Below are 27,492 nucleotides of genomic sequence, written 5' to 3'. Positions count from 1 at the left end.
GGCAGGCAGAGCACACATAGGTATGCATTTCCTTTTCGAATCCTCATACATCCTTTAAGACAGAAATTGTTCTCATTGTTCAGGCGGTGACATTGAGGCCTGTGGAAGGAAGCTCAGTGACTTGCCCAAAGTCATTCAGCCAGTAAGTGGTATGTCCTGGGTTTGAACCCAGATTGGTCTGAAAGTTCTTTGAAAGCTTTGAAAAAGGAGAATTGGTAAGGCCAGAAGTTCCTACATTGGTCAGGGTTTAAGAAAGTACTTCTGGGTGTTATTTTAAAGCCTAAGGAATCTGGACGTTTGCCTAAAGTGGCGCCATTCTGAACTTTCACAGTTGCATTTGAGTGGAATTATTGATCCCAGTGTGATAATGCCAGTCTTCTCGAACCCATGAGAAACTGCCTGATCATTGATGATACAGAAAAGTTTAATGATAGATCATTGCTGATACAATAAAAAGATTGCTGATACAGGAGAGTTTCTGGGTCCATATGGGGACATATGGGGACAAGAGAAGTGGTAAGAGAATGTTGTTAGCTGCTGTAGAGTTGGCCAGCAACTTACGGTGATCCCATGAACAACAGAACAGAACACTGCCCAGTCCTATGCCGTCCCCATGATCAGTTGTGGATTGGAATGTTGTGATCCATAAGATTTTTATTGGCTGATTTTCCAAAGTAGATCGCCAGCCCTTTCTTCCTAGTCTTAACCTGGACCTTCCACTGAAACCTGTTCAGCATCACAGCAATACACAAGCCTCCACTGACAGATGGGTGGTGACTGCACGTGAGGTGCCTTGGCAGGGAATTGAACCTGGGTCTCCTGCATGGAAGGCTAGAATTCCACCACTGAACCACCGTTGCCCGTCATGGCACACATAGAAAATGATAATATTCATGTCTTGCCCAGCTGTCCCTGGAGCTGAGAGGCCCCTATCTCAGCTCACCTCCGTTCACAGTGTACCCTCTCTGGGAAGGACGGATGGATGCTGGAACCAGGAACATCTAGTTTGTGCCCATGACCCACCACTTAGAGGGGCTGATCCCAAGGGGACTCAGCCCAGTATGTTGTATCGGTCATAACTCTTTGTCATATAAGTTGCAGGTTTTTTCCTAGCTTTACATTCGCCTTTAACCTTATGATTTTTTTTCACCCTGTTCGTTCTTGACCACAGTTGTTCTCCCTACAGGAAGTCCCAGCAAGAGTAGTGTGGCCCTTTCTTCAGAGCCTCTCTGGACGCACTCTCCTAGCATCCTCCAGGAAAGATGCGGCAGCTCAAAGGGAAGCCCAAGAAGGAGACGTCCAAGGACAAGAAGGAGCGGAAGCAGGCCATGCAGGAGGCCCGGCAGCAGATCACCACGGTGGTGCTGCCTACGCTGGCTGTGGTCGTGCTGCTCATCGTGGTGTTTGTGTACGTGGCCACGCGCCCCACGACCACCGAGTGAGCCACCGGCCAGGGGACTTGCCTGCAGGGAGGGGGGAAGCAACAGGAAACAAATGGCGCTGGTATTCAGGGGTTTTCAAGATGCTGGGCTCTAAGCAGGAGCTCCCTGTCTTCTCTGGTCTTTGACTTGATTAAAGTTTCTCTACTTTTCTTGGGAGGGAAGAGGAAACCTTTTATCAGTGAACGTGCCATTCACCTTAGGGTCCAGTCCATGTGCCTTTCAGACTTCAGAGCAGCGTGTGTGTCTGTTTCTCTCCAGAAATTGCTTTGTAGCTCCACCTGGCGGGTGGGGGAGTCTCTGGGTCAGGAGTCAGCTAGAATCAGTGCTTACCCATCCCTGTTGTTTTGAACATGATCCTTTCCTGCACTTGTCCACAATTTCCAAAGGGCCTGTGTTTCTTCTCTGTGCTTAATGTGATTTGAAATACGTCAACTCGAAAGTGAAATATTTATTTTTGGAATAAAGGAGATAATAGCCTTCAACAGGTTGTTTATCTTGTTTTGTCAGGAGGCGGTCTTGCTCCGTGGGGCACCCCTGAAGCTCAGGGAGGCGAGTGGCTTTCTTCCCTCCACTTCCCTCTCCCCTCAGCTACTTCACTCCTGGCTGTTAATCACTTCCAGTACAATTACACTTTTTGACTGGATCATTTTAAGATTGAGAGAATCTTGAGAGGGGCAGAAAGAATATTTGAATTGGATTGTTTTAGCAAGAAAAAAAAAAAAAAGTTCTGATTGAAATGGGACCGCCAGTGGTTTTTATATCAGTTAGCTTTTTCTGGTTAAATACTGTATTTGCAAACAGCTACACAAAAGGGGCCCTGGAAGTAAAAGTCTGGCTTCCCTCTGTGCTCAGCTAAAAGGATGTAAATTGCTGGCCATCCTGTTGAGTTTTCCGTGCAAAGTGGCCATTCTACAGGCATGGTTAGAGAGGGCCTGGCGCCTGCCCTGACACCTTTATGACTTCTGCTGGCTGTTGCGGGTTTTCCCCCCTTGTTGAAACTCAGATTTCTTGTTAAGGGTTCCGAGTGTGTCTGTTCTCCTGTCATGGCTGATTACTGAGAGATTTGTGGGAAGAGAGGTGCTTCTCTAATCTCTGTGGCTGCATGATGCCTTCACTGATGGCACAGGCTGTTACTGGGGATTTGGGGCCTCTCGGAGGGAATCTCTGAGGAGGAGAAGCAGCTGTTGGAAGGAGGGACTCCAGCCAATGCGCAGAGATCCTGGGAACAGCAGGGCTGACAGAGCTCTGCGGGCCATGCCGTGAGATCTTGTCTCAGAGGGAGACACGCCACCTCTTCGGCTTGCTCAAGTGCCAGTGGCTCTGGAAAGAGATTTACGAGAATATGTATCAAGTGCAGAGGCTGCTAGAGTAAAGTGCCTTTTGGGTTTCTGTTTTCCTCCCCTTTGTTTGGCTGTGTTGTACAAGCCACAGTGCTTGTGGGTCTGGGAACCATCGAAGGCCACTGGTCCAAGGAGCCGCTTGATCAGGGTGGGAGGTAGAGAGGGGCTTCTCCTGCCATCCCACACGTTACAGTGGCCACTGGACTGCCGAAATGCCGAGTTCTTCCCACTTCTGCCCCAGGAGTGGAGGCTGTGAAGGTAGAGCAAGTAGAGCCTGTCCATCCCCGCTCTTCACACTGGCCCCTCGGCTGCTGGAGAGCTCCCCTCTTCCAGGGTGGACGCCAGAGGACAGTGTGAGGACAGCCTGGCCAGTCTAGTAGAAAGAGCTGGGTTTGTGTGTTTTGTAATTGCCGAATCTGCATTTAGCTCTCAGCCTACCGCAGAGAATTGTGGATCGCTTGACTCCACTGAGCCTCAGTTTCCCACATCTGTAAATGAACCCTAAAGTCACTTTTAGGGAATTGGGCCATCTAGTAGAAAACAAGGCTTGGAGAGCAAACCTGGGTTTCTTCTTCTTTTTTTTTTAATCATTCTTTTTGTGTGTGCGCTTTAAGTGAAAGTTTACAAATCAAGTCAGGCTCTCATACAAAAATTTATTTACACCTTGCTATGTGTACTCCTAAGTTGTTCTCCCCCTAATGAGACAGCACACTCCTTCTCTGCACCCTGAATTTCCTGTGTCCATTCAGGCAGCTTCTGTCCTCCTCTGCCTTCTCATCTCCAGATAGGAGCTGCCCACATAGTCTCATGTGTCCGCTTGAGCCAAGAAGCTCACTCCTCACCAGTATCAGTTTTTATCTTATAGTCCAGTCCAATCCCTGTCTGAAGAGTTGGCTTTGGGAATAGTTCCAGCCTTGGGCTAACAGAAGGTCTGGGCACCACAGTCTCTGGGGTCCTTCTAGTCTCAGTCAGACCATTTAGTCTGGTCCAAATCTGAGTTTTAATGCAGTTTTGTCTCTGGAACCCCTGAGAGTCCATTTCATCATGTTAAAAATGGAAGTTTTGTTGCCTTGTAGGATTGCTGAAAGGAGTGAATTGAAACAGTGTATTTATAAAGGACAAATCCAGTGCCTGGGACATAATAGTTAGGCTATAGATAATAGTAGTAGTTCAGTACTTTACATATATTACCTCATTTATTTCTCACACAACCCTGTGAGGTAGGTACTATTAGTACCCAGTTTTATAGGTGAGGAAACTGAGGCAGGCCAAAAACTTGTCCAAAGTCACACAACCAGTAAGTGGAGGAGCCCAGATTTATTTATGTTTAACCTTTTGTTATGGAACATTTCAAACATACATAAAAGTAGAATAATATAATATTCCTCGTGTACCCATTGGCCAACTTTAGCAAACCCCAACCCGTGGCCATTCTTGCCCGTTTGTCTATATTGCCTCCAACACCCAAACACGTACACCTGTGCATTGGATTGTTTTAAAGGAAAATAGGAGGTGGGATTTAAACCTTGACAGTGTGAATTCAGAGCCCATGCTCTTTGTCATTACAACCTACTGCCTTTCGATAATTTCCTTCTTGCCGCTCTCCTGGTCTAAAGAAACCTTTACTGCCCAGGTGTGTTTGAACAAAGGCCTTACATGGTAGCAGTTATGGTGAACAACCTTAGACTATTTAGAGGATAGGCTATGAATTTAGCCCTCCCTACTGGACATCCTAACACACTGCTGAATCCCTGATCTGTTGCTCAGGGGAAGAGGAGAAATATTTATTCCAGGGGTTCCTTATTGAGAACATTTCGGCATTCTTGCTTAGGAGATCTTGGGTATTGTGTTGTGAAAAGAGCATCAGCTTGGGGAAGCAGAGACCTATGTGAATATTCACTCGGCTACTTGCTAACAACTGACCTGAGTCAAGTCGCAGGATCCCTGAGCTGCAGCTGCCCTGCATCTATCAAGTGAGGTCAGTTTTACTATCTAGAGGATGTTGCTGGCAGTATAAATTGAAATTGAAAAAGGGCATAATGTTGTGCCTTGTACAATGAAGATGCTCAATAAATGGCCATTCCCTTCCTCCTTGCTGATGCGTTCAGAACCTCACAGAGCTATACAAGATGAGGGAAACATTTGCACGAGGTCAAAGATGAGAAGGCAGGAAGAGGTAGACAAAAGGAAACTGGAAACCTAGGATGGGAATGAGGGGAGTGCTAGTAGATTGTAGTGAATGAAACCAATGTCATGGAATATGTACAAACTATCAAACGGGAAATGAATTTCCTCTGTAAACTTTCACTGAACGCACAATAAAAAAAATTAAAACAAAAACCTCACAGAACACACTGCTGAGGTTCACCCTTCAGCCAAAGATTAGACAGGCCCATAAAACAAAACGAGACTCAAGGGCACACCAGCCCATGGGCAGGGACTAGAAGGCAGGAGGGGACAGGAAAGCTGGTAATAGGGAGCCCAAGGTCAAGAAGGGAGAGTGTTGACATATCATGGGGTTGGTAACCAATGTCATAAAACAATATGTGTATTAACTTTAATGAGAAGCTAGTTCTGTAAACCTTCACCTAAAGTGCAATAATAAAAAAACCTCACAGAACATAAATCAAGACCTGCCTCCCAAGGCTTTAGTTGCCAGACTGATAAACAACATCACACTCTGTATAAGAGATCCTCTAAGTACTTCTGGCTCTTATTTTTACCTACTGTTTCCCTCTTTGTTGTCTGTCAGGAGGCTTAGTGGATTTGAACTGGATTCTCAGGAGAAGGCAGTTAGTGGTCAGGTTTGGTGAAGGCAGGCTGACAATGAACTTTTAAAAGTTAGTACAACTACAGCTCAGCCAGGAGGAGAAATGAAGTCTTGATACAGCTACAGTATGGATGGAACTGGAAGACAATATGCTGAGCAAAATAAGCCAGTCACAAAAGGACGGATATTGTATGACTTCACTTATACAAAAAGACAAGAAAAGGCAAACGTATAGAGACCAAAGTTTATTAGTGGTTACCGGGGTGAGGGGGAAGGAGGTTAACAGTGATGGAAAAATCACATTGATTAAGGGTAGGGTTGCACAGCTGATTGTTCTAATTACTGTCCATAAGTTGTACACCTGTAAAAAGTTCAATTGGCAAAACTTATATGATAGTTACATTTACAACAACATCCAAAAAAAAAAAAGAGTAGCTGCCAAGGCTGCTTATGTACAACTAAACACCTCATGGAATTCGGTTCCTTGGTTTGGAGGGTCATGGTTTCATGGGACATCCCAGTTAACTGGCCTTAAAAAAAAAGTTAACACAACTTTGATGTGAACCACCTCCTGGCAGGGAGGAGATGCCAGTTTACTATGGACTTGCTAGGTAGAATTATAACAATTCTCCAGGTAAATAGCACTTTCTGTCGGTGTACTGGGTAATGATTTGAGAAGCCAGCTTCCAAACCATTCCCAGTTATTCAGTGGCTTCAAGACAACACTGAATGATTAGGAGTTTCAATAGGTCATGCTGGGGTTTCTGCAGTAAGGTCTGGGACTCATGGCTTCCAGAGTCCTCATTACCTAGCCTAGCATTTCCTGAAGAACAAAATCCAAAAGGGGAATCAAATTAGAAACAAATAGAAACCATTGACATTGGTTTAAAAGGTGTCACTTGATGTATTTTAACAAATGTTACCAAGATGTGTTTGTACCAGCCCTTTTTCTAGTCAACAAAAATGTTGGTGATCCATCATTGCAGCCTAGGGGTGTGAGACTCAGAGCGAAGATTCCAGATCCAATTTCATCACTCATGAGAATATGACATTGGCCAGGCCCCTCCTGTAAAATGGGCATGTCAGGCCATAGAGTCTGGTAAGAGCCCTTTTATCCCAGAGGTTCTGTGATTAATGTAGCATTAACAAAGCACCTACATGAATGAACAGATTTCCTTAGAGCTCCTGGGAACAGGTCTGAGAATTAAAGCCGCACAAGGAGTCCAAAACTCCCGTTGTGATCTGCTCAGGTCCATGAATTTAGTGGCTGCTACTGTCTATGAGTCTCAACCTTTAAAGGCTAAGTTCAGTGTGTTTGGTTCTGAAGCTGCCAACTGTAATTCCTTCCTGGTCAGTTCAAAGATGGAAGAGCAACTTCTTCCTTCATGTACCCTTTGTAAGGTAATGGGAAGGAAACCTGCAGCCAGACTTGGACTTAACATCTGTATGGCCTGGAGTCAGTCGTTAACCTCCTTGACGTCCTTTCCACATCTGTAAATTGGAGAAGATGCTAACACCTGCCTCCAGGGTTGTTAGGAAGTTTAAAGAGATGATTGTCCTTCCCTCTTCCCCAAAAGTATCTCACATCATTGTTTACTTATTTGCTAGAGGTAGAAATATAAGGATTTTTTTTTTTTTAATTTTTATTGTGCTTTAAGTGAAAGTTTACAAATCAAGTCAGTCTCTCACACAAAAACTTATATACACCTTGCTACATACTCCCAATTATTCTCCCCCTAATCAGACAGCCCGCTCTCTCCCTCCACTCTCTCTTTTCGTGTCCATTTCGCCAGCTTCTAACCCCCCTACCGTCTCATTTCCCCTCCAGGCAGGAGGTGCCAACATAGTCTCAAGTGTCCACCTGATCCAAGAAGCTCCCTCCTCACCAGCATCCCTCTCCAACCCATTGTCCAGTCCAATCCTTGTCTGAAGAGTTGGCTTGGGAATGGTTTGTGTCCTGGGCCAAAAATACAAGGAGTTTTTATGAAATTGTGGCTTTTTCTTTTTGAAAGCCTTGTTGGTAACTGATGTCAAGTAGCCCCGACTCCTGGCAACCCTAAGCACAATGCAAAGAAATGCTGCCCAGTCCAGCATCATCCTCATAATAGGTTGGAGATCGAACCAGGGTTTTCGTTGGCTGATTTTTGGAAGTCAGGCATCAGACCTTTCTTCCTAGTCTATTTTAGTCTGAAAACTCCACTGAAACCTGTTGACCATAGCAACAGGCAAACCTTCACTGGTACATGGGTGGTGGCTGCTGGGAATTGAACCCAGGTCTCCCACATGGACAAGAATTCTACCACTGAACCACCACGCCCACCCTGCGTGTGTGTGCGTGTGCATGCGCGTGATCTCCTTCATAGCTCTGCCTCAAAAATATTCTACCTAGTGTATCTCCTGAAATGTTTGCCTTACTTTGAACGCAAGTTCTTTTTTCAGGAACCGTGTCTAATTCTGTGTTCTGCACACTATTTGGCACAGGCAGTTGCTTACACATTAAAAATCAGACACAGAATCTTTGGATCAAGGAAATGTGTGAGGTGGTAGGTGCCACCGAGTTGGTTCTGACTCACAGGGACTGTACAAAAGAATGAAACACTGCCTGGTCCTGTGCCTTCCTCACAGATGTTGCTGTTTGAGTCTACTGCTGCAGCCACTGTGTCAATCCATCTCATTGAGGGTCTTCCACTTTTTTGCTAACCCTTTACCTTACCAAGCATGATTTCCTTCACCAGGGACTAGTGCAGCCTGATAACATATCCAAAGTATGTGAGACAAAGTCTCTCCATCCTTGCTTTCAAGGATCACTCTGGCTGTACTTTTTCCAAGACAGATTTATTCGTTCTTCTGGCAGTCCATGGTATATTCAATATTCTTTGCCAACACCAATTGGCATCAATTTTTCAGTATTCCTTATTCATTGTCCAGCTTTTGCATGCATATGAGGTGACTGAAAATATCATGGCTTGGGTCAGGCACACCTTAGTCCTCAAAGTGACATCTTGGCTTTTTAACACTTTGAAGAGGTCTTTCATAGCAGATTTGCCCAATGCAATATGTCATTTGATTTCTTGATGGCTGCTTCCATGGGTGTTGATTGTGGATCCAAGTAAAATGAAATCTTTGGCAACTTGAATGTTTTCTCCATTTATCATGATTTATTGGTCCATTTGTGAGGATTTTTGTTTTCTTTATGTTAAGGTGTAATTCATACTGAAGGCTATATAGTCTTTGATTTTTGTCAGTAAGTGCTTCAAGTCCTCTTTCAGCCAGCAAGGTTGTGTCATCTGCATATTGCAGGTTGTTAACAAGTCTTCCTCCAATCCCAATGCTGCATTCTTCTTCATATAGTCCAGCTTCTTGGATTATTTGCTCAGCATACAGATCGAATAAGTGTAGTGAAAGGAAACAACCCTGACACACACCTTTCCTGGTTTTAAATCACTCAGTATCCCCTTGTTCTGTTCGAACGACTGCCTCTTGGTCTATGTACAGGCTCCTCATGAGCACAATTAAGTATCATGGAGTTCCTGTTCTTCACAGTGTATGAATAGCTTCCTCTAAATCCTCCTGGGATATCTATATTAGAATATAGAAAAGGGTTTGCACAGCCTCTATATCCTTGTCCCACTTTCCCTCACGTTTCAAAGATCAAGCAGAACAATTAATTGTGCACATCAAGTTTGCCTCACCCACTCTATTAGGCCCTAATTTTTTCTAACGGGTCTTTGTGCAATTCAGTAGGCAGTTTGTCCTATTGTGAGTTTTTTTCTCATTACTCCACAAGGCGAATGTCTGACTTTAGTGTATTTCAGTGGGTCATCTGTGCTGTCTACCCACCTGCCAGTTCTTTGGAAAGAAGCCAGTCTTTTCAAAAAGGTTTTAATCCCTTGAGCTGTTGGGTAATAACTTAAGGAATGTAGACCAGAGGAAGCATGTGGATGCTCAGTAATGTCATGGTTAAGGTCTCTCTCTCCTTCCTTTGGCATTCACTTCCCCAGTGTTTCATGAAGATTGCCTGTCTTTGAACTCTCCTGGGAAGGAAACTTTGCCTGACCTTTGAAATTTCCTTTTCTGATTGAAACAAGGCGCAGCTGGCCATATACTGATTCCCTCAGCTCTTTCAGAAAGCATATTAAGCCTTTGAGGATCAGACCTAACTCCCAAGGCATCAATTCGTTTGATTGGAATAAATTAAGAAAACCCATTATGAATTACATTTGCAGGCTTCTCCACCTTGGAATACCTCTGCCTCTAACTGCATTACTGGCCCCAGTGGTCTACCCTTCCATTCCATTCACCCAGATTCCCCAGAGACATTGAAATTCCTACCTCACACAGTACTCACAGATTGGATTTTTAAAGATGTCGCAATAGCTACAAAAGACTTTTAAAACAAGAGTGTAAGATTAAACATTTTAAACGATGGAAAAAGACAAGGCAGCCAAATATGAACAAAAACCACGGCAGCAATTTTAACACCTGGAAAACAAGTTTAAGTGAAAATGCCATAAGGGGCAAAAAATGGCACATACTAGTATTAGAATAAAAAATATACTATGATCATGAATATGTTGCTAACAATACCCCTTCAAAATATATACAGCAACTGACTATGGACAGAACTATGTGAAGAAATAGGTCAATAATTTCAACTGGAGATTTAAAGACATACTCTTCAGAAATGGATAGATAAAGCAGCCAAAAGGAGCAAAGATGTAGAAGACTTGAATAATAAAATAAGCTTGATCTAATAGATAATGTAGAACTTTTCACTCAACGGACAGTACACATTTTTTAAGAATGCACATGGAACATTTACAAAAATCAACCATATAATATCCCATAAAGAAAGCTTCAGTAAATCTCCCCATCAATTATAATGAAATAAAAAACACAGGGGCAGCTTTTCAAAATCTTGTAAATCTGGATACCAAAAGTCTTAGTCAATAACCTTGGGTTAAAGAGGATATCATAAGGGAAATTACAAAATGCTTAGAACTGAAAGATAATGAAAGCGTTACACGCCTACATTTATGGGACATAGCTAAAACAGAACTTATAATTTTATAAGTTATAATAGAACATTGAAAACAAATGAACTAAATTCAGTTTATAAAGTCAGAAAATAATAACAGAGTAAACCCACAGATTATAAGAAGAAAGCAAACTAATAAGTAAATAAATTTAGGAACAATAGTAGAAGTAGAGAAGACTAATAAAACCTTAATCTCATTTTTTGAAAGACTAAAAAATTAGATCTCTTACAAAACTGAAAAAGCAACATAGAAGATACAAATACAGAATAAAAAACAAATATACTTTTTAAAAAATGATAGTTAATGTTTTCTAAAGTTACTACATTTGAAAAATTAGGTGAAATGGAAACATTTCTGGAAAATATAAAAAAGCCAAAATCGGCTCAAAAAGAAATAGAAACTTGGATAGACTGATCATCAAGATAGACATTTAAGAAGCCCTCCCCCAGTTAAGCCACAGGAACAGATGGTTTTATAAGTGAGTTCGAACAATTTATCCCAGAAATGAGAGGAAAGCTGCCCAATTCATTCTATTATGCTAGTATGACCTGGATTCCCTGGACAGTGGGTGGACTCCACGAGCTGGAGTTGACTTGAGGGCAACTGGTTTCGAGTCCCTGGGTGGTGCAAACTTGACTGCTAAAGGAAAGCTTGGAGGTTTGAGTCCACCCAGAGGTGCCTTGGAAGAAAATCCTGACAATCTACTTCCAAAAAATTAGTCATTGAAAACCCTATGGAGTACAATTCCACTCTGATACATATGAGTTCTCCATGAGTGGATGGCAACTGGTCTGTTGGCTAGGGAGAAGTAAAATCTGACAAAATCATGCATACCTTATGTAGAAGGAAATTCAATGTGAACCAGAGAAAATTGCTGTTAGCCAGTATCATGGCCCTGACCTGTAATTGACATGAACTTCCTTTAAATAGATGGTCACGGAAGGTCCTACCTTATTCAAAATAACTGGCACAGAATCTATATAAAGACACTACAAGGGAAAAAAAAAGGTGGAAAAAGAACTGTAGAAACAAGTGTCAGGGTATCTCTGTCCATAACTAAGTAACAAGTGTTGCATTTACCCTCGACTGTAAACAATTATAAAATTGGACAAAACACATGAAGCAACTGGTTTAAGGCATGGGACAACAGACAGCACAGGGCTATGATCCTTAAGAGAAGCACTTGAGGTGAGCTCCATGCGCATCTGGCTTTCTGCCTGGGAGCACTTTACAAACTGAAGCCCAGGAAAGTATGCCTAGAGAGTAGACATAGAAATTGGAGGTCAGGGCTGCAGCTGGAGTTTGTGGCATAGGGAGGCAGGGAAGAGACAGCCCAGCAGAAAAGGACTCCTAGAAATCTGCATAGACAGCCCATTGAGTTTTGACCCAACACCAAACTGTACCTGCGCAGAGTGAAATTCTGCAAGGCCTGGCAGAGAACGGCTGGCTACTGGGGGCTGTGAACTGAATGAAGATCCAGAGCTGCACAGTGCTCGGAGACATTGAGTTCTGACCAGTCAGAGTACCAGAAACATTTACAAAAATGGCCAATATCAGGCAACAACAACAAAAAGTCAATGTATTCCCCAAAGCAGGAATAGTCACTCAACATTCTCTGATCATAATGAAATAAAAGTAGAAACTTCAAAGAACGCCACCACCAACAAAACACTCAGAAAACAAAAACCCTTCTACCTGGACATTAGAAAAAAAAAAAAAATTTTTTTTTTTTTTTTTGGACATTAGCACCTCTCAAATAAATTTTGAGATAACAAGGAAAAAATTTACATAGTGATATATTTTCTAGATTGATCTATCTACTATCATCTACCTACCTATCTACTTAAAATATACTACTATAAATTACATTAAAGCAGTGCTCAGAGGAAATTTCATGGCCTTAAATATACCAATAAACATGAAAAAATGAAATTAGCTTAAGGAACATCTACTTAAGAAATTAGAAAAAGGAAAATAAAAACCCAAGGAAAAGTCTTCTCTCCCTTTCTCTGCCCTTGTAGTGTCTGTGGTCAACTTCCATCCTTGCCATGTCTTCTCACAAGACTTTAAGGATCAAGAGATTCCTGGTACAACTCCCAAGAGGAGACACTGGAGAAGAACCAAGCTGGGTCTAAAGTTGTCACACATGTGATGGCACACATATTTGCCCTCTATTGACTAGCACCTGACCATATCAATCTGTAAATTTTGCCACTATCTGAACATTGTTGCTGTTAGAATCGTCTAGTCAATTCTGACTCACAGTGACCCTATAAGACAGAGTAGAACTGCCCCCAAACTGTAATCTATACATGAACAAATTGCCAGGTCTTTTCCCCTGTGGAGCGGCTGGTAGGTTTGAGCTGCCAACCTTTTGGTTAGCAGCCAAGCACTTAACCACATGCCACCAGAGCTTTGTTTTATTGGAAAAATTCGTATTTTTTCTTCTGTTTTTATGCTCCCACATTAATGGCTTGACTCACTAATAAATATGTAAGACCTTTTGTTTGGGGAAAAAAAACAAGGAGAGCAGATGATTTATAAAGTGGAAAGTTACTGATTTAGAAAACAAAAAATGCTAATATTAATAAACATAAGGGCTGGTTCTTTGAGGAAAAAAATGGTAAAAGTAATAACCTCTAGGTAATTTAGGCTGGAAAAAATGGAAAAAGCACTTTTATAAAAAAAAAAAAAAACAGTAAGAATGAGGAAATATCCAATGATACAAATGAAATTAAAAGAATAAAGTTGAGAAACTTGGGTGAAAGTGATGATTTTTTAAAGGAGATACAAATTACCAAAACTGACTGCCATAAAGAGAAGAAATCTAAATAGGCTATTTACCATAGAAGAAAGAAAGATTTGACAAGATTTTCCTTTCACCAAGCTCAGGTAGTTTCATAGGTGAATTATATCAGTCTTTTAGTAGTAATTTCAAGGGTTTTTCTTTAACTTGCAGGGTAGAAAAAGAAGGAACTTTTGAGAAGTCTTTTATAAAGTCACAAAATGATAGCAAAAATCTAATAAAGGTAACAAACACCTGGACAAATCTTATTTGTGTATACTGGCATAAAACCCTAAATAAATATAGGCAGACAACATCCAGCAACATATAATACACCATGACAAATTGTAATTTTTTTCTTCTAGAAATAGAATGATTTCATAGTAGGAACTAAAAACTATGTTAATGAAATTTGCCATATGTCTTAGACTGGGTTCTCTACAGAAGCAAAACCAGCAAAGCATTATACGTATACATAGAGAGAGAGAGAGACAGTGGCGAGGGGTGGGTGGGCGGGAGAGATTTATCTCAAGGAAATGGCTCATGCCATTTGTGGAGGCTGGCAAGTCCCAAATCTGTGGGTCAGGCATCAGGTTGGATGCTTCTCCTGACTTAATCTGGTTGCATGGGCTGATGAACCCACAATTGGCAGGTCAGATGGTAGGCTGTTGGCTCACAGTGCTATGGAAGCTGGCGAATCTCAGAATCAGTAGATCAGACGATAGGCTCAAGTCCCAAGAACTGGAGGTCAGATGATGAGCTGGATGCAGGATCCAGCGCAAGAGCGAGCTTTGCCAGACCATCCATATATATTGAATGTAAGTCACATTCTCAAGGAAACTCCACTTATATCAGATAATTGAGTAAGGCTGTGACTTGAGTAAGGGTGTGACTCCAGATACACCCCACACTAATGCTGCCTCATTAACATATAGAGGTTTAGGAGTTACAGCACATAAAATGGAAGATAATTAAACAATGCTGGGAATCGTGGCCTACCCAAGTTGACACATATCATTAACCATCATACCATATTAACTGAGCAAAATGGAAAAAATCATGTGATTTCTCCATAAGGTTTTATCAAATGCCTTTTCAAAGCCTTCCCCCCACGAGATATTTTCATAAGAGCTGCTATGCCAATTTTTTTTTTACATGTTGGTTTAAAAAAATTATCAGTGCATTTATGAAAATACCTCACAGGGGGATGTCATGGTTAGCAAACAAATGTAGAAGGTGCATGTCATCTGTGTAAAAATATGATATGCACACACAGATACCTATATATATGTATATACATATGTATATATATTTTAATAACCAGTAAAAATGCACACACAGTTGCTGTTGAGTTAATTCTGACTCATGGCAACATCATGTATGTCAGAATAGAATTGTGCTCCATAGATTTTCAATAGCTGATTTTTCAGAAATAGATTTCCAGGCCATTTTTTTATAGGTGCCCCTGGGTGGACTTGAATTTCCAACCTTTCAATTAGCAGCTGAGCGCATTAACCGTTTTTATCATCCAAGGACTCCATATATAAACAAGAAGCATAAAATAGCTCAGAAAGTATGGAAAACAATGACAGAAGGCCAAACATGGTGAGTATAATAAATATGAATGGGTTAAATTTTCTCATTAAAGTACACAAGCAAGCAAAAAAACCTCTTAGTTGCCAGTAATACAGGGTTATCTATCACTACAAAAAAAAAAAAAACTTTTAATGATATTCATCAAAATAGTAGGAAAATAGAAAAGTATAATCATCTTGACATAAATTTTATAATGGACCCAAAAATGCACTTGATAGTGTTCTATATCCTTTCCTGATTAAAAAAACAACCTCAGTTTTAGTAAAGTAGGATCAGAAGGACTTAAGGTGATGAATGTCTGGTATGAACAACCAACATCATATCAAATCAAAGCATTCCCATTTAAAAAGGAATGAGGAAGAGAAGTGCATCATTACTAGTCAAGAATCAGAGAAGGAAGCATAAATACTATGTATTTTAAGCAGGAAGGGATTTAATATAGAGACTTGAGTAATAAAGGAGCAGACACTAGACTAAACCTTTTAGAATAGCTTCCAAAACAACACAAAAACTGACCCATTAGGAGAGCTCTCTGAGGCTGCTGCTGGAATTATGCTAATCTAGATCTGGAGATGCTGACATCCACAACAGCCTCTGGACCCTGAGAAGTCTGGGAATCGACACCTGAAAATGTAATCCAAGGATTCAAAATCAAAGTTAGAACATACTGCCAATATTTTTTGACACCAGGAAAACTGGAGATTGAACACTGCAACCTGCTGCAACCTGTCAGGTGACACCATGACCTCCATAACGAGTGGTGATAGCCACAAGTCATAGCAAGACCACCTCATCCTCTCTTTTGCTTTCCAGATCTCACACAGTACATCTAAATGGCAGAATTTAGTTCACATCTGGATCTCTAGCTGCAAAAGAATCTGGAAAATATAGTCTTTAGCATTCAAATATCTTCAATAGAAAGATGGTAAGAGAGCTAATTCAAATATCCGTTGTTGTCATTAGGGGCCGTCAAGTCGGTTCTGACTCATAGCGACTCTATGTATCACAGAACGAAAACACTGCCCAGTCCTGTGCCATCCTCACAATCGTTATGTTTGAGCCCATTGTTGCAGCCACTGTGTCAACCCATCTCGTTGAGGGTCTCCCTTTTTTCCACTGACCCTGTATTTTACCAAGCATGAAGTCCTTCTCTAGAGACTGATCCCTCCTGATAACATGTCCAAAGTATCTAAGATGCAGTCTTGCCATCCTTGCTTCTAAGGAGCATTCTGGTTGTACTTCTAAGATTTATTTGTTTGTTCTTTTGGCAGTCCATAGTATAGTCAATATTCTTTGCCAACACCACAATTCAAAGGTGTCAGTTCTTCTTCAGTCTTCCTTATTCATTGTCCAGCTATCACATGCATATGATGCGTTTGAAAATACCATGGCTTGGGTCAGGCACACCTTAGTCTTCAATGTGACATCTTTGCTTTTCAACACTTTAAAGAGGTCTTTTGCAGCAGATTTGCCCAATGCAATGCGCCTTTTGATTTCTTGACTGCTGCTTCTGTGGGTGTTGATTGTGGATCCAAGTAAAATGAAATCCTTGACAACTTCAATCTTTTCTCTGTTTTTCATGATGTGGCTTATTGGTCAAGTATCTAGCACAATATTTAGTATTGCTTAGACAATTCTAGCCAATATAATAGGAAAAAAAGCCTGAGGAGTATAAATACTGGAAGGTAGGACACAAATTGTCATAGTTAGAGATGATACGATTGTCTTCCTGAAAAATCCAAGAAAATGAAAAGAAAGCAAAAAGAACAAAGAGCTCATTCGGGATGTGTGCAAAAATACAGTGTGAAATGTATACTGTGTAACGGATTTGAACTGCCAACCTTTTGGTTAGCAGCCTTGGCTCTTAACCACTTCGCCACCAGGGTTTCATATATAACATACAATATGTAATAGGATTTAACCAGTTAAATCCAGGTAGAAAATATGAAAAAAAAATCTAATTTATAATGCCACAAAACTTTAAAATACCTGGGCAAATATTGAACAAGAATTGTTCAGATTTTATACAAAAGATTCCAGAAGACTTTACTAGGTACATAACATATTTCAGTAGAGAAACCATGTTTCCAGATGGGAACCTAATATTATAAAATTGTCAGTTCTCCCCAAACTATATATTTAACTAAACTTCAATTATGACACTAGAGTAATTTTGGGATTTGTGGAAGTGGGAATTTGATAGAAAATTCTAATTTTATCTTGAAGAATAAATAAGATGAATGAATAGATAAATGGATGGGAAGGGAGAGAAAGAGGAAGGAAGGGAAGGAGGCAGGCGGGAAGGAAGGAAGGAAGGGAGGTCAGTCACATGCCCTTGAACCTGGCCCTGCTCATCCTAATTTCACTGATAGCTTCTAAGTGTCAGCTTTGGCATAACTTCCTCTGGGAAGCCTTTCTTAGATGACTTATTTTTCACCCCCTCCCCAAATATACAAACCCCAAGCTAGGTTAGTTAACTTCCTTTGTGTTCCCATAATGCTATGCACGTACCTCTAATAGTTTATGTTCTTTTTAAATAAGGTTTATGTGTTTGTTGCTGATTTCAGAGCTCCTTGAGAGCGGAAATGGTTTCTTACTCAGTTTAATATCTCTAAAACCTAGCACCTCCTGGCTTGTAATTTGTTGTTGTAGTTGCCGTCGAATCAGCTCTGACTCATGGCGACCTTATTCATGTATAACAGAATGATACGTTGCCCAGTCCTGTGCCATCTTCATGATCATTTGCATGTTAGAGTCCATTGTTGTGGCTATTGTGTGAATCCATCTCACCGAGGGTTTCCCTTGTTTTTTACTGACCCTCTACTTTAAAAAAAACCAGTCAATAAATAGTTTTTGGCCTGACCACGGCATGAATGAAGGAAATGGCAAACTAGTGAAGTAACCCTGCTCCCATTTCCCCCATCTTTTCCACAAGGAAATGTTGTTACAAATTATGCAAAGCCTGACAACTCTGAACAGTCTTTAAAATTTACTTGTGTCTAAATAGGAAGACAACAAACAAACAAACCTATGTTCACTGGTAGATCAGTGAACATAAAACTGAAAAATGTTACCCACGTTTATGAGAGACTGTGGACTATCATCCAGCATCTGGGCCAGTGCCTGACCCTGAGTAGGCTCTCCATAAACGTCCGTGAAATGAGCGATGAGTCAGGCATCAAGCACGCACGGGCATCTGCTTACTCTTGCCTCCCTCATTCACCTCTTTTCCATCTCTTCTTCTTTATAGCCCAGCTCAAATACTACCTCATGTGTTCATCTCACTCTCTTCCAAGAACTTTTAAGTGCATTACTCTTATAGCAGTTTTATAATTTTCTACTTGGCATTATTCTAATTCATGTACTTCTTCTGGCTACTTTCCTAGACTATATTCTTTGATATATTTTATAAATACATACGAAACGAGTTGTTCTTCCCAAAATTTTGGGTGCCTTATGCATTTTTTTTTTTTTTTATGCATTTAGTACAATTTCTTCAATTAAATGGATACATTTTCTTCAAAATGAGGCTACTATGTCTGGCCATTAAGCCTTTGTTTTCTGTTACCCGATTAGGGTCCGTGCCCTGGAGCAGTCGAGCCAATGAAACATACTCGCAGTCAGAAAGAGTGAGAAAGCTTATTAAGGAGAGGCATACATCACCGAGGACCCGGCAGCAACACGGGCTGTCTCTGTGGAGTCCCAAAGAGCAGTTTTACATTAGAGCTTATACAGAATCTTACAAAGGTTAACAGTGTCTTTGTAGTCCCCTGGCAGACATTTCTTTATTAGGCTAAAGACATACATATCTGATACCTGGGCTCCAACTTTCCTGTGGGGGCTGTATACTACCGGTAGTCCGGACAGAACAAAAGGTTATTTGTAACAGTTTAAAACAAAGAACAAAGTCATTAACATTTGGTCAAAACAAAGTCATTAACAGAGGTATGTGAAGGAGGCAGGCAGAGGAAGAACAACTTACAGGTTTATCAGTTGCCCCTTTTTGAAAAAGGAGAAAACATGCTGGGTGGTATTGGGGTCAAATTTTCTGAGACTTATTCTTGACTCATTTTTTATTGATGATTATTTTCAGTTTCATATGTGTGTGTGTATGTGTGTGTGTATATGTTCTCCAGGTGTTATCAATATAAAAATCTTTGGTTTTAACTCCATACTGGCAAACTTTATATTTGAAGTGCAAGAACTGTTTTAGTTTGGCTGCTCATAATGTTATTAATCAAAATCACCTGGGAATGACTTGTCCAATAATTTACCTCAGCCAAGAGATATGTTTGTGACTGGAAAAGTTTGAGCTCAAACAGTACTATACCGTCTGTCTTAGTCATCTAGTGCCACTGTAACAGAAATACCACAAATAGATGACTTTAACCAAGAGAAATTTATTTCCTCACAGTAAAGTAGACTAAAAGTCCAAATTCAGGGTATCAGCTCCAGGGGAAAGCTTTTTCTCTGTGTCGGCTCTGGAGGACAGTCCTTGTCCTCAGTCTTCCCCGGTTGAGGAGCTTCTCAGGTGCAGGGACCCCGGGTTCCAAGGATGCACTCTGCTCCAGGTGCTGCCTTCTTGGTAGAATGAGCTCCCCAACTCTCTGCTTGCTTCCCTTTCCTTTTTATCTCTGGAGAGATAAAAGGTGATGCAGACCATACCCAGGGAAACTTCCTTTACGTTGGATCAGGAATGTGACCTGGGTAAAGGTGTTACAATCCCACCCTAATCCTCTTTAACATAAAATTAGAATCACAAAATGGAGGACAACCACACAATACTAGAAATTGTGGCCCAGCCAAATGGATAGAAACATTTTTGGGGAGACATAATTCAATCCATGACACTGTCTTTTGGAAAGTTTTCCTCAAGCTGATGAAAAGGAGGAGTTTCATAGCTAGCAGTGTTCTTCTTTTCAGAAACAAAGAAATCATACCAAATGGGAATGATAGCTCAGTTCTTACCTATTTTATTGTAAAAAAAATTTTGTAATAAAGAAGGATTTGTTGTGCACACCTCAAGTACAACATAAAGTGTATTTAGTATAGGGTCGTTGGTCTCATCTTCTAGGATAATCTTTTAGACAGCTCACCATTCCTGATAAAAGACATTTTGACCAGATAAGCGAAAAGCTTAATTCTTTACTTTTTGTGTGAAGCACTCAGAACCAAGCAAGTTTTATCTCTGATGGGTTCTTCCTGTTAGGAGACCAACCATTTCATTTCTGTGTGACTAAGCATCATTACGGAGTCACACATCTGACTCTCCTCATCCAGCAGTTCCTTATCAGTTGTCAAAGGTCAATAGTAAAACACATGTGGTTCATTCCAACCACCTAGGTCCTTTGACAGTTTTCCCCTCCTTGGCAGTCAAGGGAGTAAAGTGTGTATCAGTTTAAATTGCTAAATGCAGCCTCTATCATTGGGTGCCTTCCCAGGAGGGTCTGCCTATGAACATCATGCTGGGTCTCCTAAGGCAGCAAATCTCAATGGCCTTTAAAGTAAGGAGAACCAGGCTTGGGCCTTGTTGGCATCCCTACTGCTAGCAACTCAGATTCCAGGAAGTATATATAAGCTACTGAGGAAACAAATATGGATGGATTAGGCACTCACATAAGAGGGTTGTTTCTAGCAGAGTCCATGTAAAGGTCACCTCTTCCTTAAAAAAGCCCCCTGTCTCCTTAGAGTCAGTGTGTCTTGGTGAAAGCACCACGGACTTCGGAGTGACCATTTTCCGGATATTTGACCTTGAGACAAATACCTTAGAGATAAATAACTTAATCTCTTTTAAGTGGTTTAATGGTAATAAAATGGTCTATTAGTACTTTTAAGGGTTTTTTATAAAGATTAAATGAGTTTCAAAAAACACAAATTATCAAAACTGACTCAAGAAGAAATAGAAAATCTTAACAGACCTATAACAAAGACACTGAATTAATAACTAAAATTTTCCCACAAAGAAAAGCCCAGGATCAGGTGGCTTTGCCAGTGAATTTCACAGGTATTTAAAGAATTAATACCACCCTATGATCCAGCAATCCAACTCCAGCAATCCAACTCCTAGGTATATACCCTAGAGAAATAAAACTACTGACATGAACAGACATATGCACACCTACGTTCACTGCAGTATTATTCACAAAGCCAAAAAGATGGAAACAACCTAACTGCCCATCAGCAAATGAATGGATAAACAAGCTGTGGTACATAAACACAATGGAATACTATTTAGCCATAAAGAATAAAAATGAGTATTCAAAATACAACATGGATGAACCTGGAGGATATTATGCTGAATGAAATAAGTTAATCACAAAAGGATAAATACTGTATGATCTCACTATTATAAAAAGACAGTAATAGGTATACATACAGAAAGCAACAGTCTCGGGGTTACTGAGGATGGGAAGGGGAGGGAGGGTGAATCACTTTCTAGATAGTTGACCCTTGTTAGTTGTGGTGATGGGAAGAGCAATATTGTCTAAGGGTGAAGTCTGTACAACTTGTCCAAGGTAAAAGATGATACTAAGAAGTACACAAGAATAAGTGACAATTTTGGTAAAAGCCACAATATATACAATTTTGCAACAGTAATAATAACCAAAAAATATGTGTGTGTTTACATAGGTAGATATGTATGCTTATATATGTATAGGTAAGCACATATGAATATACAGGTTTTTATTATAGGTATTATAGGTGTTTCTGTAGGCTAATGTATACACATGCTTGTGTGTGCTGCATATACATTCATATATATAATAAAGCACACAGAGAGCACAGTTATGGATACTTCCTAGATATAACCAAACACCTTGCATGATTGGTTTACTGGGTTTGAGGGCTTAGGACCATAGACTCAGGGGGCAACTTGGTCAACTGGCATGACATAGCTTATAAAAATAATGTTCTACATCTTAGTTTGGTGAGTAGCATCTGGAGTCTTAAAGGCTTGTGAGCAACCATCTAAGATACAACTATTGGTCTCTACAAGTCTGGTGCAAAAGATAAAGAAGGAAACCAAAGACTCAAAGAAGAAACTAGTCTACAGGACTAAGAGACTACACGAACAATGGCCTCACTTAACCTTGAGACTAGAAGAACTAGATGGTGCCTGGCTACCATTACCAGGTATTCCAACCAGGGACACAATAGATGGTCCTGGATAGAATGGGAGAAAAATGTAGAACAAAACTCAAATTCCTGAAAAAGGCCAGACTTTCTGGACTAGAAGAGACTAGAGGAATGCCAAAACTATTGCCCTGGGATACCCTTTAGAACTTAGAATTCAAACTACTCCCGGTCGTCACTTGTCAGCCAAAAGACAGAGTGGCTCATAAAATAAGTAATATTACCTGTGAGTGCTGTGCTCCTCTAAATAATCATCTAAACAAGACCTATCGGGCAACATTGACCCTAGAGCAAAAATGAGAAGGTAAGGGGGGAAAAGGAAGCTAGATTAATGGAAGCAGAACAATCAGAATGGAAATAATGAAAATGCTGACACATTGTGAAAAGTATAACCAATGTCACTGAATAATACGTATAGAAATTGTTCAATGGGAACCTAATTTGCTATGTAAATTTTCACCAAAAATAATAAAATATTTAAAAAATAATAATATCAATCCTTCACAAGCTCTTCCAGAAAATAGAGATTGGAAAAGAAGTAAAACTGTCTTTATTCACAGACAACATGATTGTTTGTAGAAAATTCTAAGGAATACACACACACACACACACACACACACACACACACACACACACCCCTACTAGAATAAAACAAGTTCAGCAAGGTAGAAGGATACAAGACCAATACATAAAAACCTATTGTGTTTCTATAAACTAGCAATGAATAATCTAAAAATGAAATTAAGAAAACAATTCACAAGAACATCAAATAAAACAAAATATGTAGGAATAAATGTAACAAAAGAAATACAAGACTTGCACTTCGAAAACTATAAAGTATTGCAAAGAGAAATTAAAGATTGACGTAAAGAGAAATTCTTGTTCAGAGATTGGAAAACTCAATATTATTAAGATGGCGGTTCTCAAATTGATCAATATTGAATCTTTAGATCAATTTGGGGAGAACTGCCACCTTAATCCCTATCAGAATATCAGCAGGCTCTTTTTTAAAAACTGGCAAGCTGATCCTAAAATGTACATGGAAGTGCAAAGAACCCTAAATAGCCAAAACAACTATTAAGAGAAAGAACCAAGTTGGAGGACTCACGCTTCCCAATATCAAACCTTAATACAAAACTACAATAATTAAGACTGTGTGGTGCTAGCATAAGAACAGACATATACATCAATGCAGCAGGATTAAAGAATCCAGAAATAAGCTCTTCAATTTTATGGTCAATTGATTTTAAACACAGGTGCCAAATACAAAAAAAATACAAGGGGGGAAATAACAGTCTTTTCAACAAATGGTGCTAGAACAATTAGATATTCACACATAAAAATATGAAATTAAAAGATGGAAACAACCTAAGTGCCTATCAACAGATGAATAGATAAACTATGGTACATACACACAATGGAATAATACACAACGATAAAGAACGATGATGAATCTGCAAAACATCTCACGACATGGATGAATCTGGAGGGCACTTGCTGAGTGAAATAAGTCAATCGCAAAAGGACAAATACTGTATGAGACCACTATCATGAAAAGTCATGAAAGGGTTTACACACAGAAAGAATCTTTGATGGTTACTAGGGAATGAGGAATGGGGAGGGAAAAACACTAATTAGATAAGTGGTAACTTTGGTGAAGGGTAAGACAGCACTCAGTACTGGGAAAGTCACCACAACTTGATTAAGGTAAGGTCATGAAAGCTTCGCAGACACATCCAAACTGCCTAAGGGACCTAATTACTGTGCTGAGGGCTGGAACTATGGTCTCAGAGGACATCTAGCTCAATTTGCATAACAGTTTATAAAGAAAATGTTCTACATCCTACTTTGGTGGGTAGTGTCTGGGATCTCAAAAGCTTGTGAGCAGCCATCTAAGTACTCCATTGGTCCTACCTTGTCTGATGCAAGGTAGAATGAAGAAAACCAAAGACACAAGCGAAAGATTAGTCCAAATGGCTAATGGACCACAGCCTTCACCAGACTGAGTCCAGCACATCTAGATGGTGCCCAGCTACCACCACCAAATGCTCTGACAGAAATCACAATAGAGGGTCCCAGACAGAGCAGGAGAAAACTGTAGAACAAAATTCAAACTCACAAAAAAAGACCAGACTTATTGGTCTGACAGAGACTGGAGAAACCCTGAGGGTATGGCCCCAGACACCCTTTTAACTCAGTAGTGAAGTCACTCCTGAGATTCACCTTTTGCCAAAGATTAGACAGGCCTATAAAACAAGCAATAATACACACAGCTCAACCATGTATGTGAGACTAAATGGGCACACCAGCCCAGGGGCAAGGACGAGAAGGCAGGAGGGAACAGGTAAACTGAATGAATGGAAATGGGAAACCGAGGTCGAGAAGGGTAGAGGATTGACATGTTGCAGGGTTGGCAACAAATCTCATGAAACAATATGTGTATTAATTGTTTACTGAGAACTAATTTGCTCTGTAAACTGTCACCTAAAGCACTATTTAAAAAAATAATAAAAGAAAATAAATATTAAAAAAACAAGAATTTAAACTCTTACCTTACACCATACACAAATATATTAACTCTAAATGGATCACAGACTTAATGTAAAATTTAAAACTGTAAAACTTTTAGAAAATATAGGAAAAGTCTTCATTACACTGGGTTGGGCAAATATTTCTTAAATATGACACCAAAAGCACAATTCATAAGAAAACTGATGAAGTACATTTCATCAACATTAAACACTTAGGTGCTTCAAAGGCACTGTTAAAAAATAAAAAGATAAGCCACAGACCAGGAAAAAATATTTGCCAATCATACATCTGATAAAGGACTTGTATTCAAAATAGATATTCCCATAACTCAATAATAGGAAGAGAAACAACCCAATTATAAAATGGACAAAAGATTTGAATACACATTTTACCAAAGAAGATATATGAATGGCCAATGAGCACATGAAAGGATGCTCAACATTATTAGTCATTAGGGAAATGCAAATTAAATCCAGAATGAAATACCACTTCACGCTCAAATGGCCATAATCAAAACAACAGACAATAACAAATGTAGAAGAGGATGTGGAGAAACCGGAACTCTCAAACGTTGCTCGTGGGAATGTAAATTAGCGCACCTACTTTGAAAAACAGCTTGACAGCTTCCATTTAAGGTTAAATAAAATTTACATGTTATTATTTAGAAATTCCTTTTCTAGGAATCTATTCAACAGAAATGAAAACGTAACTCTACGCAGAGACATGTATATGAATGTTCCTAAGAGTTTTACTCATAATAGCCTCAAATGGGAAATGACTCAAATGTCCATCAACTGATGAAATGGATAAACAAACTGTGGTTTATTCACACAGGGGAATGCTATTCGGCAATTAAAAGGAACAAAATATTAATATATGCTACAACATATATTAATATAAATTACGATGAACCACAAAAACACAGGCTAAGTGAAAGAAGTGAGATGCAAAAGACCACGTATTCTATAAACCATTTATATAAATAAAGCTGTCATGAACATTCATGTACAAGTCTCTGTGTGGACCTATGTTTTCATTTGAGTTATGAGAATTTATAGAGAGAATCAGCAGTTTAGCGGCTGCCTGGGCTCGGGTGTAGGAGCAAGGGGTGACTTCAAATGGGCAATAGGAATCTTTTCAGGGTGATGGGAATGTTCTAAAATTGAATTGTGTACAACTATGTTAATAAAAATCATTGAACTGTATCCTAGAAATGAGAGAATTTTATGGTATATATTATTTCTTAATAAAGCCGTTAAAGATTAAATGAGTTTACCTTATGTATAGAGACTGGCACATGGTCATCAGTAAACTACACCATTATTCTCTGAGGATGCAGTTCATCTTCTGAGTTCAGACATAATGCCTCAGCTACCATTACTGAGTACTGACTGTGTTCCAGGCTCTGTGCTAAACCCTTTATGTACATTGCCTCCTTTAATCCTCACAGCAGTGCTCTGGTGTAAGTAGTATTACTATCCCTATTCTATTGATAAGGAAATGGAAGCTTAGTTAAGGTCACATGGCCAAAGCATGGAGAATCCCTTGCCACCAACAGATCTAACCTGTCCTAACGTTTAAGAAACTTTAAGACCCAAAAGCTACTAGTCAGGTCATGGGGCCAGGATCTCCTTAGTTCTATGCTTGGCTCTGCTGAAGTCTTCCCAGTTTGAAACCTTGCTATACTGGATTACCTGGAAATTCTGCTTCTGTGATGAGATTGTTGGTCACCCTAACAGTGATTCTCCCACCCATCTGTCAATTTGTCATACTATGGTGGTTTGTGTGTGGCTATGATGCTGGGAGCTATGGCACTGGTATTTCAAATACCAGCAGGTTCACCCATGGTGGACAGGTTTTAGTGGAGCTTTCAGATTAAAAGAGAGTGGGAAGAAAGGCCTGGTGATATAATGCTGAAAGATGAACCCCCTAGTTTGGAAGGCACAACACAATAGCTGGAACAATGGACTCAAACACACCAAAGATCATAAGATGGCGCATGACTGGGCACTGTTTAGTTCTTTTTTTTATACATAAGGCTGCCATGAGTCGGAGCCTACTTGACCACAACTAAGAACAACAAATAACAGTAATTGCCTGCCTGATTCTGACTCGTGTTCATCCATGTTACAAACTGACCCCTCTTGACCCATGTTGGAGGATGGTGATGAGTGGCTGCTTCTGAACACTGCCTGGTTGACTTCTGTGAGTCCTGCCAACCTTTTTGCCTCACCTCTGTCCACGAGTTCCTGGAGGTCATGAAAACTTTTCCCTCAGCTAGACGCAAACCGTTGCCATTGAGTTGAATTCAATAGGCCCATAATCTATTCATTACCATCCTTAAGCTACATTATAGCTTCAATGTAGGAACAAAGAGCCTTAAATCGGTTTGGAATGTTTTATCCCTTAAGGGTTTAGTGCCTGGTGATGTTATGGTGGAGCTGGAAGTGCTGGACAGATTTTCAGTTGCTAGGAAAGAAACCCTGGTGGCGTAGTGGTTAAGTGCTACGGCTGCTAACCAAAGGGCTGGCACTTTGCATCCGCCAGGAGCTCCCTGTAAACTCTCTGGGGCAGCTCTACTCTGTCCTGTAGGGTCGCCACGAGTCGGAATCGATCGACGGCACTGGGGTTGGCTTTGGGTGGTTTTAGTTGATGATATACACACGCTCGCGTGAGCGCGGCTTTAATATATGATTCCCTTTGAATGTTCAGTCCTGCTGTTAAAAAAAAAAAATTGAAAACCACTGTTTTAAGAAAGCTGCTGTTAAGTAGAATGAGGAACTAGGGATTTATAATAAGTTTCTTATGGACTAGAATTAAAAATCCCAAGAGGCAAAATCACTATTTGTGTCAG

At 40.2% G+C, this 27,492-nt stretch overlaps 1 long non-coding RNA gene across 1 annotated transcript in view; it reads left to right on the top strand.

The window, feature by feature from the left end:
* LOC135231757 (uncharacterized) overlaps window positions 1-13,306 on the top strand; it is an 89,935-nt gene extending 76,629 nt beyond the window's left edge. The window contains exon 2 of the long non-coding RNA XR_010322504.1: window positions 1,172-13,306. This is a non-coding gene — a long non-coding RNA (uncharacterized LOC135231757). The remainder of the gene's footprint in view (window positions 1-1,171) is intronic.
* The last annotated feature ends 14,186 nt before the right edge of the window (window positions 13,307-27,492 follow it).

Source organism: Loxodonta africana, chromosome 7, assembly GCF_030014295.1.
Source record: "Loxodonta africana isolate mLoxAfr1 chromosome 7, mLoxAfr1.hap2, whole genome shotgun sequence".
Lineage (NCBI taxonomy): Eukaryota > Metazoa > Chordata > Mammalia > Proboscidea > Elephantidae > Loxodonta > Loxodonta africana.
The sequence above is the reverse complement of the archived record's forward strand: the minus strand, read 5'-3'. Positions and strand labels throughout refer to the sequence as shown.